The sequence below is a fragment of the Nicotiana sylvestris genome, chromosome 10 (assembly GCF_000393655.2).
Source record: "Nicotiana sylvestris chromosome 10, ASM39365v2, whole genome shotgun sequence".
Taxonomy (NCBI): Eukaryota; Viridiplantae; Streptophyta; class Magnoliopsida; order Solanales; family Solanaceae; genus Nicotiana; species Nicotiana sylvestris.
The window spans coordinates 158,127,116-158,144,598 of record NC_091066.1 but is presented as its reverse complement, the minus strand read 5'-3'; the positions used below and the strand labels follow the sequence as shown (position 1 = coordinate 158,144,598).

At 36.7% G+C, this 17,483-nt stretch overlaps 1 long non-coding RNA gene across 1 annotated transcript; it reads right to left on the bottom strand.

The window, feature by feature from the left end:
• Positions 1 to 1,160: 1,160 nt before the first annotated feature.
• LOC138880463 (uncharacterized) lies at positions 1,161 to 3,783 on the bottom strand. The gene is made up of 2 exons (XR_011403138.1): positions 2,993 to 3,783; positions 1,161 to 1,460 (listed from the first exon to the last, which is right to left on the bottom strand). It is a non-coding gene; the product is annotated as an uncharacterized lncRNA (long non-coding RNA).
• Between the last annotated feature and the right edge of the window lie 13,700 nt (positions 3,784 to 17,483).

Here is a 17,483-nt window from a genome sequence, read left to right as displayed (position 1 = left end):
GAAGGTTTTAACTTCAGAATTGGCGGTTGAAAAAACTTCTTCCAACCAAGCTGGTAAAGACAAGAATCTTCTCGAAACATCTTTTTCCGAGCAACTCTCCAAGGCTAGTGAAGAGATCAAAGAGTTGAAGTTTCTCTTAAGTGAGAAAGAAGTGTATGCCGGTGAACTTGTGCAAACTCTGACTCAGACTCAAGAAGAACTCCGAGAATCTTCTGATAATGTTCGTTTCTTAGAAAGTTCACGTGCTTCTCTTCAAACTTCTTACGATTCTGCCTTGGCTGAGAATGAGAAGCTTAAAAGTGAAATTGCTGAATGGGAGAAAGATTACGAGATTCTTGAGGACAAGACCGCAATTGAAGTGAGTTGGGCGATTTTAAGTACTCGCCATGATACCCTTGTGGAAGTTAGCCAAGAGAACTTTTACTTGGAAGCTGAGTTAGCTAAAATAAGAGAAACTATTGAAAAGACTCAGCAAGGCCAAGACTTTCTCTCTCCCCTGGCTGAAACTTCTGAACATATTGAAGATGATATAGGTACGGTGAGTGTTCTAACTCCTTCGAGTCAACTTGAGTTTACTACTGCTAGTGACCCTGCTTCGGTTCCTTCTTCAACTCCTCAATGACAACTTTATGATATGTGACTCTTTTTTTTTTCTTTTTTGGTGGAATGTGGTTATAGCCCTTGGTCCCATTTGAGGGTTTTGTCGAAAATATCAAGTCCCCAGACCTTTTTCAGGGCGTTTTGTATAAGCGACTCATAGTTTATGACTAAGTTCATACTTAGTCTAAACTTTTCAATATTAAGAGGTTTTCTATTTAACTTAGTTATTTTGAACTCCTGTTTTGCTCATTCTTGCCTTTATCTTTAAGGACTTATTGAATAATTTGCACTTTTATCTCATAAAATGCTTTCTTAACTTCATGAATATTTAAATTAATTATGAATTTTATAGAAGACCCTTTTATATTCGATACTTAATGGTGAAGATGTCTCAACTTCATAATGGTGTAAATGTACGATAAAAGAAATAGGAATACAGATGTTTCTTGAAATAACTTTGATAAAGTTTTCATTTGAACTTTGTCAAGTTTTAAATAACATCTTTATATGTACTTAAATAACTTCTATAACTTTTTTGTAACTGTTTTCTTTACAACAGATTTGAAAAAAAAGAGAATAAAATACAAGGTTTTTATTTATAACTCGTTTCTGTACATTGCCTTTAACCTAACTATGATAAGGTTTTCTTTGGCTTTATTTTATTGGCTCGTAACTTTGCTCTGCACTTGACTCATTCAACGAGTAAACTTCTCGGGCTTTGACTTGAACTTTGATTATTTGTTAATCTTCTTTGCCTTCTTTATACATATGTCTATGTATATTATATAGTCCCCCAAGTGTTTGAGCTTTGAAGTATGAAGTCTTGAGCACTTGATTACTCCTTTTATTTGGTCCTTTACCTGAAAAGGAATAAAACATAAGGGACTCAGAGGTAAGATTATAGATGAAGACTGCTTAACCCGTCTTAATTTCTATCAGAATAGTTGTAACCCTAGACCGGGAATTTATTCTCTTCCACATGCCTTGTAGGTCGTGATTCATCATTTAGTACGGGTTAACTTTTTGCCTATAATATAAAATTGTTAGTAAAATTTTAACAATTCAAAAATAAAATTTTAAAATGAGGATACCTGACCATGGGTACTCCTTAGAAATAGTATCTCTTCAGGTGAACAACATTCCAATGTGAAGGTAATATCTTGCCATTCATTATTTCCAGCTCGTGACACAACTCCTTTTTACCACCCGAAGGGGTATAATATACAAGGGAGTTTTTCCAATTTAAGTGACATTATTCGAAATGAGATTATTTATTTATTTTATCAGAGTCACCACTTGAGATATTTATTATGGTGTCCCAAGTCACCGGTTTATTTTAAAATCCCAAATCGAGGAAATTTTGACTTTATTTTAAAAGTCTGCGAACCAAAAATTCTAAGTAAGGAATTCTGTTAACCCGGAAGAAGGTGTTAGACATTACCGGGTTCCCTGGTTCTAGCACGGTCGATTAAACTATTAGTATTGGCCTAATATCTGATTTACTACATATTTTATACCTATTGTGCATTTTTAGCTTTATAACCGCTTTTATTTATTTAAGAAATTATTTTACTGAACACATTGCAAACCATGCTACATGAAATGCACCCGTGATTTGCGTTATATTTATTTTATTATTATTTGAAGTTGTGGTCGGGTCACATGAAATGCACACCCTAATTGAGTTTTACGTATCATACCACGCCACGGGAACCGTACCCGTGATCATGATAAATTTATTATTAATCGCGCCTAAAGCAACTAGCGCGTCTTTATAATTGAATTGTTTCTTCCTAAAAAAAACAACTTTGAGATTACTACGGTCATGGATCATGGACCTGGAATGAGTTGGAGGTCACATTATGGTTTAGCTATTTGGAATTATTCGTTATGGAGGAAAGAGAAAGGAGAATAGTTTTGATTAATACGTTCATGCCTAGAAGACCTTAAAATGCTAACCAAACCAAAGTGACTTAAGCCCAAATCCTTGTCTAATTTATCCAAGACCCAACAGATTATCTTTAAAAGAATGTGACCCATCCTACTCCCTAAACTAAATGAAAATCTCTCATTCTGATTCTCTCAAATATCAAATAACACAATAGCCATATCAATAATCAGACAAGATAACATCAAATGGGCTAGAAAACAAAATTATTAAGCTATGGAAATATCATGCTCGCATTTAGCGTGTAGGTGAACAACTCATAGTTTCAAGCATTCGTTAATCTAGCTTCAAATACACTAAGTAAATCAAAAGAACAAACAAAGCAATTCAAGGAGAATAACCAGAAAAATAATATCTTAACAAATCATGAAAGAAAATATCTAACTAATGAGCAAACAACAATTAAGAAATAGAAGTTCATAGAGTAAGGCGAAGAAAATGAACCTTTGAGTGAAATAAAGTTCTTTCATTTGATTAAAATTTACAGCATCTAAAATCAACACCGATGAGCTCAAACCGAGAAAGCTGAAAACTTTGACTGAAACTAGATCGGAAACTTCAAACGACATCGCCGGAACCTCGGACCGGCGAACTCGAACATCGCCTCACTTTAAAGATGGTTTCAGAACTGAGTTTGGACTGATTTTGAAGTTGTTTTGCTGGGTCATCTCCTGCTGCGTTTTTGGCTATTTTTTAACTGGATTTTGCTAGGTTTTGGCAAGGAATTCAAGCTGGAAATGGCTGGTTTTGGGGTTGGTTATTTTTTTTTTACTGTTTTTGGAGCTGAATTTCAGCTGGGTTTGAGGTGTTTTCATAAAACAGAGCTCATTTGAGGTGGTTTAAAGTGGTGTTTTGGTGTTGATTTTGGGTGGAAAAGGGAGCAGCAATTTGGACTATTTTGCAGCTGATTTTTGCTGCTCTTCCTAGCTGCGATCACAACTTGTTTTGTTGAGATTTTGGAACTGATTTTGATGGCTGAAATACTGGAGCTTCAAGGCTGGTTTTCATGGATGTTTGGATCTGGTTTTTAGGTGGCTTTTGGGGTTAGTTTTGGGGCTGAAATTTGTCGTTTAACAGATTAGAAAAATGGAGATGAAACCTATGGGTCTTTCATGGTTATTCAGTGAGAAAGATGAAGTTGTTTTTGAGGAAGAAGATGGGCAGCAGTGCTGCGTTTTTTTTTCTTCCTCTTTTTTTAGCTCTAAGGTTCCTCCTCTATTGTCCTCTCTCTTCTCCTCTTGTTGTGTGTCCTGTGTGTATTATTTAAGAATGAGTGGGGAGTGGGTGCGGAACATGAGTGGGGAGAGTGGGAACATGAGCAGGGAAAGTGAGGAAAATGGGTAGTGAGTGGAGAAAGTGGGGGAAGTGGAAAGTGAGTGGGAAAAGTGAGAATAAATTCAAACATGGTCAAAAATTAGCTGCTCACAGCTCGTATGCTCCTTTTCCTGCGATATTGTGAATCTTGTAAGGTCCTTCCCAAGTTGGACTTAATTTTCCTGCGTTACCCGCTTTTGTGGACTGAAAAACCTTCTTGAGTACGAAGTCCCGAGTCTTGAAATACCTTAGGCGAGCTTTTCGATTATAATATCGTTCCATGACTTGTTTTTGTGATGCCATCCTTATTAATGCAGCTTCCTTTTTTTCCTTCAAGTAGATCAAGGTTTAGTCACATTTCTTATTCATTGTATTCCTCAGTCGCTTGTGTATATCTCGTGCTAGGTTCCCCTATCTCTACTGAGATCAATACTTTAGCTTCATACACCAGTGAAAATGGTGTTTCACCCGTGCTTGTCTTTGCTGTTGTGCGGTATGCCCATAAAATACTAGGTAGTAATTCTGGACAATTACCTTTGGATTCTTCCAACCATTTCTTCAAATTATTTATAATGACTTTATTCGTCGATTCAACTTGTCCATTACCCACCAGATGGTAAGGTGTTGAAGTAATCCTTTTGATCTGCCAACTTTGAAAAAATTCTGCGATTTGAGCGCCTATAAATTGCGGGCCTCCTTTTCTCTTACATGTTTAAAAGCATCCGCTTCTACCCATTTAGTAAAATAATTAGTGAGTACTGGCAGAAATTTTACCTTGCGTTTTTCTTGTGGTAGTGGATCCACAATGTCCATCCCCCATTTCATAAAAGGCCACGGTGCAATGACCGGATGTAGCAACTCTGCAGGTCTATGCATATTGTTACCGTATCTTTGGCACTTATCACATTTAGTCACGAAATATTCTACTTCTACTTCCATTTTGGGCCAATAATAGACTTCTCTAATCATGGGTTTTACTAATGATCTTCCTCTTGCGTGATTTCCACAATGTCCCTCGTGTATTTCTTTCATTACGTATTCTGTTTGAGAAGGCCCGGAGCATCTTGCTAAGGGACCACCAAACATCTTGTGATAAAGATTACCTTGCTTTAAACAGTACCAAGCAACCTTTTTCTTATCTTAAGGGATGGTTCCATACTACAAAAAAGCGACAATCTCGTTCCTCCAATCCCAGATTAAGTTATTGAAATTTACCTCATTTTTATCATGATCGAGTATTGAATGAAACAAATGAATTACAGAAGCATTTTCGTTATTCGTCACGTTTGCCGCAGATGCGAGATTAGCTAAGGCGTCTACATCGACATTTTCCTCTCTTGGTATCTGCACAACTTTCTAGGTTTGGAATTGTCTAACCAGATCACGTGTCTTCTCTAAGTATTGCTGCATTCGTGCTTCCCTGGCTGTATAAGTCCCCAACATTTGATTAACCACGAGCTGTGAATCGCTTTTGATTACAATCTGATCAATGCCAAGTTCACGTGCCAGTTCTAAACCTGCAATCACAGCTTTATACTCTGCCTCATTGTTAGTTATAGGATGACATTTTATGGCTTGTCGAATGGTTTCACTCGTAGGTGGCGCCAAAACAATTCCTAAACCTGCCTCCTTCACATTTGATGAACCATCAGTAAATAAAGTCCAAGTTCCCGGATTAGACCCATTGAACACTTGTAGTTCTTTTTCAGCTTCTAGTTGTATCCCATGACTAAAATCAGCCAAAAAATCTGCTAACACCTGAGATTTTATTGCGGTTCTGGGCTGATATGTGATGTCGTATTCACTCAATTCTATGGCCCACTTGGTTAACCTACCTGATAAATCATGTTTGTATAATATATTATGCAATGGATAAGCAGTTACTACAGAAATAGGGTGGCATTGAAAATAAGGCCTTAGTTTTCTAGATGTCATGATTAGTGCAAGTGCAAGCTTTTCTAATTGAGGATATCGTGTCTTCACGAACTAAAACAGCACTCAGTGCTACTTCTAAAATAGCTAGATAGATAAGTAACCTTTCCCCATCCTTTGATTTTGTGAGCAACGGTGGATTTGATAGGTATGCCTTCAAGTTTTTGAGTGCTTGTTGACCCTCCTCAGACAATTCGAATTGATCTTGCTTTTTAAGAGCAGAAAAGAATTTAAAATATTTTTCTGGTGACTTGGAAATAAATCTTCCTAAGGATGCAATTCTTCCCGTTAGTCTCTGCACCTCTTTCTTACTTGTAAGCATGTCAGTAATTTCTTCAATGGTTTTAATCTGCGCGAGATTTACTTCAATACCATAGTTAGAAACAAGAAAACCCAAAAACTTACATGATGAAATGACGAATGCACATTTCTCTGAATTTAGCTTCATATTGAATTTTCGTAAGATCTGAAATATATCAGATAAGTGCGATATATGATCCCCTGATTGTTGAGATTTGGCAAGCATATCATCTATGTAAAACTTCCATAGTTTTTCCTAAATGTTCTTGGAACATTTTGGTCACCAATCTTTTATACGTGGCACCAGCGTTTTTTAGGCCAAAGGGATAATAGTAAGTCCCCCTGTCTGTTATAAATGAAGTTTTTTCTTCATCTAGGGGATCCATTTTAATCTGATTATACCCTGAATATGCATCTAAAAATCTTGACAATTCATGTCATGCAGTAGCATCAATCAGTTGATCTATATGTGGTAAGGGAAAAGAGTTTTTAGGACAAGCTTTGTTAAGGTCAGTGTAATCTACACAAACTCACCACTTGCCATTCTTTTTTGGTACTACTACAGTATTGGCTAACCAATTAGGATACTTTACCTCACGGATAGACCCAATTTTTAATAGTTTTTAAATCTCATCTTGAATCACCTAATTTTTGAAAGTCCCCTGCTTTCTCTTCTTTTGTTTGATAGGTGGATACAATGAGTCTTCATTTAACTTGTGAGTCATTACTTCCGGCGGTATTCCTGTCATATCAGAATGAGACCAGGCAAAACAATCCACATTAGTTTTCAAAAATTCAATCAACTTACCTTTCATGTCGTGGCTTAAGTTGGCCCCAATGTAGACTTTCCTTTCAGGAAATTGTGCAAATAATTCTACAGCCTCCAGTTCTTCAATCGTTATTTTGATATTTTAATTTTCTTCTGGTTCTTGAATGGAATCGGGCCTTGAGTCCACATCTGTTCGCCCTTGTTCAGTTGAGTCTTGTGTTGTGGTATCCTCAACTGGATTCTGTAATTGCTACTTTTCTTTGTTTTTCGTACTTGAATCTGCTACAGAGTTAATGCTCCTGGATGTCTGTTGATCCCCATGGATTTGACATATTCCCCATGGTGATGGAAATTTAATAACTTGATGTAAGGTAAACGGAACAACATCCATCTTGTGGATCCACGGTCTCCCGAGAATCATATTGTAAGCCATTTCCATCTTTACCACCTGAAATTTCATGTCTTTGACAACTCCTTCTGCGAATGTTGTAAGTGTTACCTCCCCTTTTGCTACAACACTTGAATTTTCGAATCCAGACAAAGTATGTGCCTTAGGTACTAGCTTATCTTCAGCTTGCATCTCGTTTAGTACTCTTAGCAAAATAATGTTCACGGAACTGCCTGGATCAATCAAAACTCGTTTCACATTAGTATCATGTACAAGTAGAGAGATTACGAGTGCATCGTTGTGTGGAGTTAACATGCTGTCCGCATCTGCATAATCAAATGTAATACTTTCCTCCTGCAAAACGTGTCGGACCCGCTTCCCGTGGGTAATTATAACTTTAGAAACTTTTTTGGCCACCATATATGTCACGCCATTGATTTCTTCGCCCCCGCTTATAACATTAACGGTCCTTTTCGGAGAAGGAGGTTTAGAAAGCTCCTGTCTGTTCTTCATGTATGCTTGTTTACCTTTTTCACTAAATAATTCGATAAGATACCCCTGCTTTAATAAATGGTCGACTTCTCATTGTAGCAATCTACAATTTGCTGTTTTATGACCATAATCGTTGTGAAATACGCACCAGTGATTAGGATTACGTCTATTTGGATTTGATCTCATTTTTTTGGCCACCACACCTTATCACCCATGATTCTTAGTACGACTACTAATTCTGAAGTGCTGACATTAAAATTGTAACCGCCAAATCTTGCCTTCAGGCTTCTATCATCATCTCGCGTTTCTCGTGTGTTTCGATTGTTTCCAAACCTCGATGATGAACCCGACTCTCTATTTCTCGATCTATGATCATACCTTGAATTGTCCTGCTTTGATCGTGAGTCATTTCCTGCTGGGCCCATGTATGGTTCGTGCCTATTTTTATCGGACCTTTTTTCGGTTTCTACACGTCTCGAACTCATCTTTTCCTCTTTTTGAGATCAGGAGACGGTATCTTCTTCTATCCTTAGCTTTGTGTTATATCTGTTGTAAACATCATTCCAGGTTGTTGCTGGAAATTCACGCAGACTTTCCTTGAGTCATCTCGTGGCTTCTGAGATTTTCTCATTTAAATTACTGGCAAAAGCCATAGCTGCCCAGTTATCAGGTACGCGTGGTAACGTCATTCTCTCACGCTGGAACCTATCCACGAACTCTCTAAGCAGTTCAGAATCTCCTTGCTTAATTTTGAAAATATCTTCCATTCTTTTTTCAACTTTTTGAGCTCCCGAATGCGCTTTGATAAATGAATCTGCAAGCTCAGCAAAAGAATTTAAAGAATTTTCGGGTAAGAAAGAATACCATGTTAATTCTCCCTTGGTGAGTGTTTCACCAAATTTCTTGACCAATACTGATTCGATTTCTTGTTTGGTTAAATCGTTGCCTTTCACACCAGTTGTGAATGTAGTTACATGGTCTCGTGGATCAGTTATGCCATCATACTTTGGGATATCAGGCATCTTGAACTTCTTCGGGATTGGCACAGGAGCAACACTAGGCTTCCATGGTTGTTGTGAGTATTTATCCATGTCTATTCCTTTGATCACAAGTGGTACTTCGGGTATTTGCTCTATGCTATCGCTTTGCTCCTTGAGCTGCTTCTGCAAGGTTAGAACTAAATTTTGCAAATCAGAATTAACTATGTTACATGGTTCGCCCTCACGAGACTCGTTGGGAGTTCCACCAGTGCCTGAATTGACGAGCCCAGAACGTGGGTTTTCCAAAGTATTATGATTCGGAGTTGGTGTTTGTGGCGCAACTGGTAACTGATTGGTAAAAACCCGGAGAGCATTACTGACTTGTTGAGCAATTAGATTCTTCATAGCATCATCGAGTGCTTGTTCATTCGCAACTCTAGTATTTTGATTCGCCTCAAATCCGTTTTGGTTCGCAACCCCGTTATTTGTTTCAGAGCCATCTGGAGTTCCCTCTCGTGATTGTTGTTGTGAATCACGCGGTGAGGGAAGTGTGGTCCTATCATTTACATCAATCTCCTGATGTTGAGGATCTTGGAGTGATAAATTGTGTTGGTTATTGTCGGTGACATTCGACATGATCAGTTTTTTGATGAAGGATTTGACTACGAAAGTAAGTGATTATCAGATTTCTGGTAACGGAACCAATTTGTTTAACAAAAAATTGGGATTTCGGTCAAAGCTTATTTTAGAAGAACTCGGGTTACTAATAATCGAATAGAAATAAGAATAATTGATAAATTATAGCTGAGTATAAAACAGAGTAATTCAATATATTCCAATAGTATTTTGTATCCTTACAAATGACTAGTCTTCTCCTTTTATAGCTACCTCTAGGTAATACGTTTTGTTTCTGTCATAATTGAGCCATTATTGACAATTAATGGCATTTAATATAACGTTACAATTGGTAATCATATTTGATTCAATACAAATTCTCTAACTTTTTTCGTATTTAATGCCTAACAATACGTATATATACCTTTTTTGCTATCAGATTCATTCTCTTCGATCGTAAAGAGGGTCAAACATTTATCTTTCTTGTTTTCCCTGAATATCTGCTCGTGCCTGTTGCAGCTCGTGCCTATTTGATTATTCTTTGCCAGCTATCATCCTTTGATCGGTCCATGTGTCATGATGTATCATCTTACAATAAATTCCATATATGAACTCAATTTTTCCCAATACAGTTGCGTTGTCAGGATATTTATTGCAGAAATTCAATTTCGGTCTTTTGTTGTTGAAAATATTTCCTATGGAATTTTCTTTCTTGTGTATCTGGGATTTTCTCGCATAGTGAAGCTCAATAGTAGCATTTCTTAAGTAGGATATTTTTTGGACGTTGTAGAGCTCTAAGGGTTTGAACTAAGAAAACCTTTTGGTCGGCGAATTTGATGAAATCCCAAGCTGCTACTGAGAGGGTCACTTCACTTATTCAAAGACACAAAATCTCCTTATTGGCTATTCAAGCCAACATCAACCACTACATCAGGGATTTTGGCATGGAAGATTCCTTTTTCAATACAAATAACAAGATATGGCTCTTCTAGAATATTGATATCAATTGTGAAATTTTGAAGAATGAAGGATAAATTGTCAATTGCAAGATTATGCATAATACTATTGATTCACCCATGTACATTTCTATTGTGTATGCTAAATTTACTATCAATGAGAGGGAAGAGTTATGGGATGAAATGAGAAATTTTGTTGTTTCAGGTGCAGTTCCATGGACAGTTTGTGGAGACTTTAATACTATCACAACTGAAGAGGATAAGAAAGGAGGAAATCATTTTAACATAAGGGAAAGTATGCCTTGTAGACACCGAAATTTTAAGGGATCAAGCCAAGTCCTAAATTAAAGATACTACAGGACTCTTGAAATCCTAGGAGTCTATTAGGATTTCTTGGAGGTTACTCTACCCTAAACCCTAACTCACACCAATATAAAAGAATACATATTCCCTTGAAGAGCGGTCTCAAAAATCCCATAAGTTCTCGGGATATTCATAAAGGGATCAAGGCATAAAATAATGTCGTGATCAATAGATGTTCTTCTTGATAATCAAATACTTCAAGAAGAATATCCATACAATGATCGACTTTCATGGAGATCAAATAATCCAGAGAGGTCTGTATCATCCTACGTTCGAGAAATACGCTGCTTCAGCCCTCGAATCATGGAGATAATCAGGAGCGAAGAATCAAGGGAGAAATAGAATTGTACTCACAATTGATTAGTAAAAATATTTTTCTCTTATTTTGTGATTGCAGTTTATTTTTCATATGTTGAAAATTAGTTACAAACAAATTGGCACGCCCAGTGGGACCAGTATTGCCCTTCATCTCTTCCTCCTGTAAATCGAAAACTCCAAGTTTCAAAACCATTTGTCTTTAATTGGTAGAGTACTTCAAGTCTCTTATTAAAGTTTCGGTAAGCCTACACCCTGACAAAGCTTGAAGTAGAGGTATTTGTAGACACCGAAATTTTAAGGGATCAAGTCAAATCCTAAATTAAAGATACTACAGGACTCTTAAAATCCTAAGAGTCTATTAGGATTTCTTGGAATCCTGTAGTATCTTTAATTTAGGATTTGGCTTGATCCCTTAAAATTCGGTGTCCACATGCCTTTCCTTACATATTTGGATGATTGTATGCTTATGGATGCAGGATACATTGGAAACAAATTCACTTGGTGTAATAATGATAAAAAGAAGTATAATAAGATTTGGAAGAGGTTGGATAGACTCTTGATAAACAATGAATGGGAGGAGTTGTTCTCTATATCAAATGTACAACATCTTGCTAGAATTGGATCGGATCATTGTCTACTTCTCCTTCAATTCAAGATAAGAGATGAGGATCACCCCCAAGTAATTCAGATTTTTAGATTTTTGGATTAAACAACAGGGATTCAAAGATATAGTCAAACAGACTTGGAATACACCTATAGAAGGAAGTGCGTGGTGGAAAGTTCAACAAAAGCTTAAAGTAGTTAGCAAAGCTTTAAGACAATGGTCTAAGGCTTTTATTGAAAATATTTTTAATATGGCAAAGAACATGGAAAGCAAGATTGATGAGAAAGAACAGAAGCTTCAGATAGATGACAATGATACAGATAGGATTGAGATTAACAAGCTCAAGGCGGAATATATTATACACATGAAGAAGGTGAATTCTTTCTGGAGATAAATGCTAACTTAAAATGGAATCTTGAAGGGGATATCAACTCTAGCTATTTCCACAAAATAATAAAAGGTAGAAGGAAAAGACTTTACTTATATAGAATTAAAGGGGAGGGCAACCAATGGATTGAGGGGGAAGATGATATATCGGAAGTTGCTATTGACTATTATGAAAATATCTTCTCTCAAGAATCTCAGAGAACTGATTTACAATTCATTGAAAGAATTCCAAAGCTTATTTTTTTATAAGGACAATAATTTCTTAATGGATACTCCAACTATGGATGAAGCTAAACATGCAGTATTTGACATTAATCCGAGTAATGCAGAGGGTCCAGCTGATGGCTTCAATGGAAGATATTTTCCAGCATAATTGGGTTGTTATTGGGGAAGACATTTATTATATGATTCGAAAAGTGATAAATGGAAGAGAGATAAGCAAACTTATAGCACATACTTGTCTAATTTTGATGCCTAAAGTTGATAATCTTCAGTCTTTCTCTGATCTCAGACCTATAGGCCTCAACAACGTAACCCAAAAAATTATCACTAAACTCCTGAACAATAGACTCTCTAGACTGTTGCCTAATATTATATCTCCTAATCAGAGTGGATTCATCAGAGGGAGAGCCATTGGGGAGAATATTATCTTGGCACAAGAAATTGTCAGTGGGATCAACCAGAAGCAAATAGGGAATAATGTAGTCATCAAATTAGATATGAATAAAGCTTATGACAGGTTATCATGGACTTTCTTATGTGGAGTTATGAGGAAAATGGGTTTCTCCGAACAATGGATCCATACAGTTTTGAATCTTATAGCTAATATTCGGTATTCCATTATCATAAATGGAAAGAGGCATGGTTTCTTTAAATCAGAAAGAGGGCTGAAGCAAGGGGATTCTTTGTCCCCATCTCTATTTATTATTACGGCTGAGGCTATTTCTAGAGCTTTGAATACATTGCATGACAATGAAGATTTCATAGGATTCTCTATGCACAAAAATGGCCCCCAGATTAATCATTTGGCCTATGCAGATGATCTAATCATTTTCACCTTTGGTAATATTAGGTCCCTAAAAATGATCAAGATATTTTAACAGATTATGAAAAATCATCGGGACAGAAGGTGAATTCAAAGAAAATTTGTTATCTTGTGGGACAGACTTGTACTGAGGAAAGGGTTAGAATTATTGAACGACACCTAAGATTTAAAAGGAAATATTTTCCTTTTGAATATTTAGGTTCCCCAATTTATTATGGAAGGAAAAAAATCCAATATTTCTCTGGGATGTTTTCTAAATTATTCAAAGAATCACAAATTGGCAGGGACAATTCCTCTCCACCGGAGGCAAAGCCATATTGATCAAACATGTTCTCTCGGCTATTCCTATGCATCTTCTTTCTATTTTCCAACCCCCAAAGGCTGTATTTAAAACTCTTGAGAAATACTTTACAAATTACTTTAGGGGACAACAGGAAGGTAATACAAAATACCATTGGGTAACATGGAATAAGCTATACTACCCTACTGAGGAGGGAGGAGTCGGCTTCAGGAAGTTATACGACATCTCCAGATCTTTCATAGCTAAATTGTGGTGGCTATTCAGGACACAACATTTTTTGTGGTCTTCTTTTTTTAAGGTTAAATATTGTAGTAGATTACATCCAGTTTCTAGGAAAGGAAAGGCCAAATAATCTGGACCTTAGAGAAGTTTTATGGATATTAAGAAAGATATAAAGCATAATATTCTATAGAGGATATAAAGGGGAAATTCTTCTTTTCTTTGGGATAACTGGATGGGTTTGGGAGCCATTGCTAATATTTGTAATTGTGATGTACCCCATGAAGTCACAGTAGCGGAGCTCATATCTGACAATAAATGGGACATTACTAAGATATCTCGGTGCTTGCCACATTATCTAATCAAACATATCAAAGGGATCAAATTTGACATATAACATGAATCTGATCCGGCAATATGGACTGAGTCCATTAATGGAGAATTTACGTGCTCATCTGCTTGGAATATTTTGAGACAGAAACAAGGCATTACCTTTGTTAACAAAAACCTCTGGCACAATGCTATTCCTTTTAAAATTTCTTTCTTCAATTGGAAGCTATTAAAGAATAGACTCCCTACTGATGATAATATCGAGAAGCTTGGGTACCTTTATCCCTCTAGATGTGACTGTTGTGATAATCCTATGAGTGAGGATGTGGAACATATTTTCCGAAAAAGCAATCTCATCAAGAACATTTGGAATGCCTTTAGAAATCAATTTGGAATTAATGACTCTAAAGGGAGAATTAGACATGCCATGCTAGGATGGTGGTTTGCTAACTTTCAAAATCCTGTCAAAAAACTTATGCTACATGCTATTCCCCTTCTAATTAATTAGCATATCGGGAGGGCAAGGTGCAGGAAAAAGTATGATCAAGAAAGAATCTACATCCCTAAGGTAGCACATTCCATTTGCCATAATGCCACTATAATCATTCACAAACAATTTAGCCAGATTGATGTAGCCTCCAATTGGAAGAAATTCTTGTCCATTTGTGAAACAGCTAAGCCAAAGCTGAATATCATCCAAGCCACCCAGAAACTCCCTCAGCCTAGTATGTTTAAACTTAATACTTATGGATGCTCTAAAGGTAATCCAGGTAAAAGTTGTCATGCCCCAAACCTGGGGAGGTGTGGCTGACACCTGGTGCCGTAGCGGCCCGAGCGAACCACTCTGTAACTCATTCATTCCTTTTATAACTATCATGGGCCTACATGGCCATGACTCATAATGTACAACTGTAAGTGGGCAATATTGTATCAATAAACTATCGTTCTTAAAATATGAATACATATAGGCCGTCAAGGCCTCTGACATACTGTACAAACTGAACCTCTGTCTACAAAGCCTCTAAGATTATTCGACATCAAATGGGACAGGGAACTAACCTACCCATAAGTCTGTAGTAAAACTCTGACATAATGACTCATAGACTCGGCTGCACTCTGAATGAGGTGGAGCCTTACCGATCCTTCGTTGAATGCTAACCTCGTCTGCTATGAGGGCTCGTCAAACTGATTGTCTATATCTGCGGGCATGAATGTAGTGTAACCAACAAAAGGACGTCAGTACGAATAATGTACTAAGTATGTAAGGCAGAACTGAAACATAACAATATGTCAACATTAATTAAAAACATGGAAGAAATATAGAGAGATGACTCAACCTGTAAGTCTGGATGACTCTGTAAATCATGAAATACTTATAGTGTTATGCATATACATATGAATGTCATGTCGTGCATGGGTACATGTGTTCATAACATCATCATGCCTCTGAGGGCATCCCATCACATCATCTCGGCCACTGTGGGGAAATCATCAACGTATACCAGCTGATCAGGTGGTAGTGCGTATATAATGCCATAACCTTTCCCATATCCCATACACACACACACACACACACATATATATATATATATATATATATATATATATATATATATACACATACATATATATACGCATATATAACGCCATAACATCATCACGCCTCTGAGGGAATCCCATCATATCATCTCGGCCACTGTGGGCAAATCATCAACGTATACCAGCTGATTAGATAGTGGTGCGTATGTAACTCCATAACCTTTTTCCATATCCGATATACATATATATACGTGTATATAACGCCGTCTAAGTCATGGGTAAATGCACATGTAAATGAATGCAATGCATGAGAAGTATGTTAATAAAACTTCTCGGAACATCATAAGACTATTATACCTTTGATTAATATCATGAAATAAACTTTTTTCAACTTATGTATTTTTCTGATACCCATAAATAGAAGATGTAATAATAAGATACATGGGAATTCAAAAATGCATCAGAACATTATGTTCACTATAATCAAAGTCTAATCTATCTGGTTGCGGCTATTACACCATCATTTTAGGGAAAAGGACCCAAGATAAAAAATCAATAACAAGGAAAAGAAAAATACATAATATATCCCACATTAGTATAAAGAAATAGGAAAAACATACGCGCATAGTTCAAGCAAACAAATAATTTGCCCCTAAATCTTAATGACTGCATGCAATATGTGTACTTTATAATAAATAAGTGCACAATGAAAATTAAAGAGATAAATGGATTTACTTTAAAGAAAATGCATATCAAGCCAATATATAGTAGTTTCGAAATTCTTCAAACTTACAGGGTCTTATATCCATATCTTCATGTATAACCTTAATCCCTTTCAACTCATATGTTATTACTTCGATGAATCCTAACGTTAAGGTACGGGATGTAACATCCTTCCCCCCTTTAAAACATTCGTCTTCGAATGTTAACTCTTAGAGATTTACAAAATTTTCACTAGGGTCTCCTCTGTAAATTAAACTTAATTATTTATGAAGTTTCGACTATTCACAACCTTTTGTACTTGGGTATCTCGTATCTTCTTCACTTTTATCTTACTTACCTTTCAATCTTGCATCGTATCTTCTGTTTCTTCCTTAACTTTCCTTCCACATAAGTAGAAATTACATCTACGCCTTAAAGCTCTATTATGATAGCACCATTATTGCATACAAAATTTTGTGTAAACTTTATATTGAATTCTTACGACTTAGATCCATGGCACGATCTGGAAACAAAAAAAGGGTAGAATTTTCTAAATGCCCTATAGCCTCTCAATTATAAATGTGATGCGCAACACACCTATAAGTGAGACTCTACTAGGCACGGCTTTGTAGACTCCCTAGGGCACGACCCGCTTTGATACCACTTTGTCATACGCGTGGCTGTGTAATGACTCGACTGGTCGTTTTGAGCTTTTGCACTTTGCTCGCCAGTTCTCGAGCATGACTAGCCCCGTGTGATGTATTATGACTTATGTAAATCGCCGATTTTGGTTTACAGGGTAATCGAAATGAATTTGAAAGAACATTTCTCAGTTTGAAGCTTAAAATCTGAAAGGTTTGACCAAGTTTTGACTTATTGTATATGATCTCAGATTGAAATTTTTATGATTTGGTTAGCTCCTTTAGGTGATTTGGGACTTAGGAGCGTGATCGGAATGTATTTTGGAGGTTCGCGGAAGGTTTAGGCTTGAATTGGCAAAATTGGGATTTTGGCATTTTCCGGTTAATAGGCGATATTTTGATATAGAGGTCAGAATGATATTCCGGAAGTTGGAGTAGGTACTTTGTGTAGTTTGTGACGTGTGTGAAAAATTTCAAGTTATTCGGACGAGGTTTGATAGACTTTTTGATCGAAAGCGAATTTGGAAGTTCTTGGAATTCTTAGGCTTGAATCCGATGTGATTTTGGTGTTTTGATGTTGTTTTGAGCATTCCGAAGGTTGGAAAAAGTTTGAACGATGATATGGGATATATTGGCATATTTGGTTGAGCTCCCGAAGGCCTCGGGTGAGTTTCGGGTGGTTAAACGGATCAAATTCTTGTTTTGAAAGTAGCAGATTTCTTCAGTTCAGTGTTGTAGAG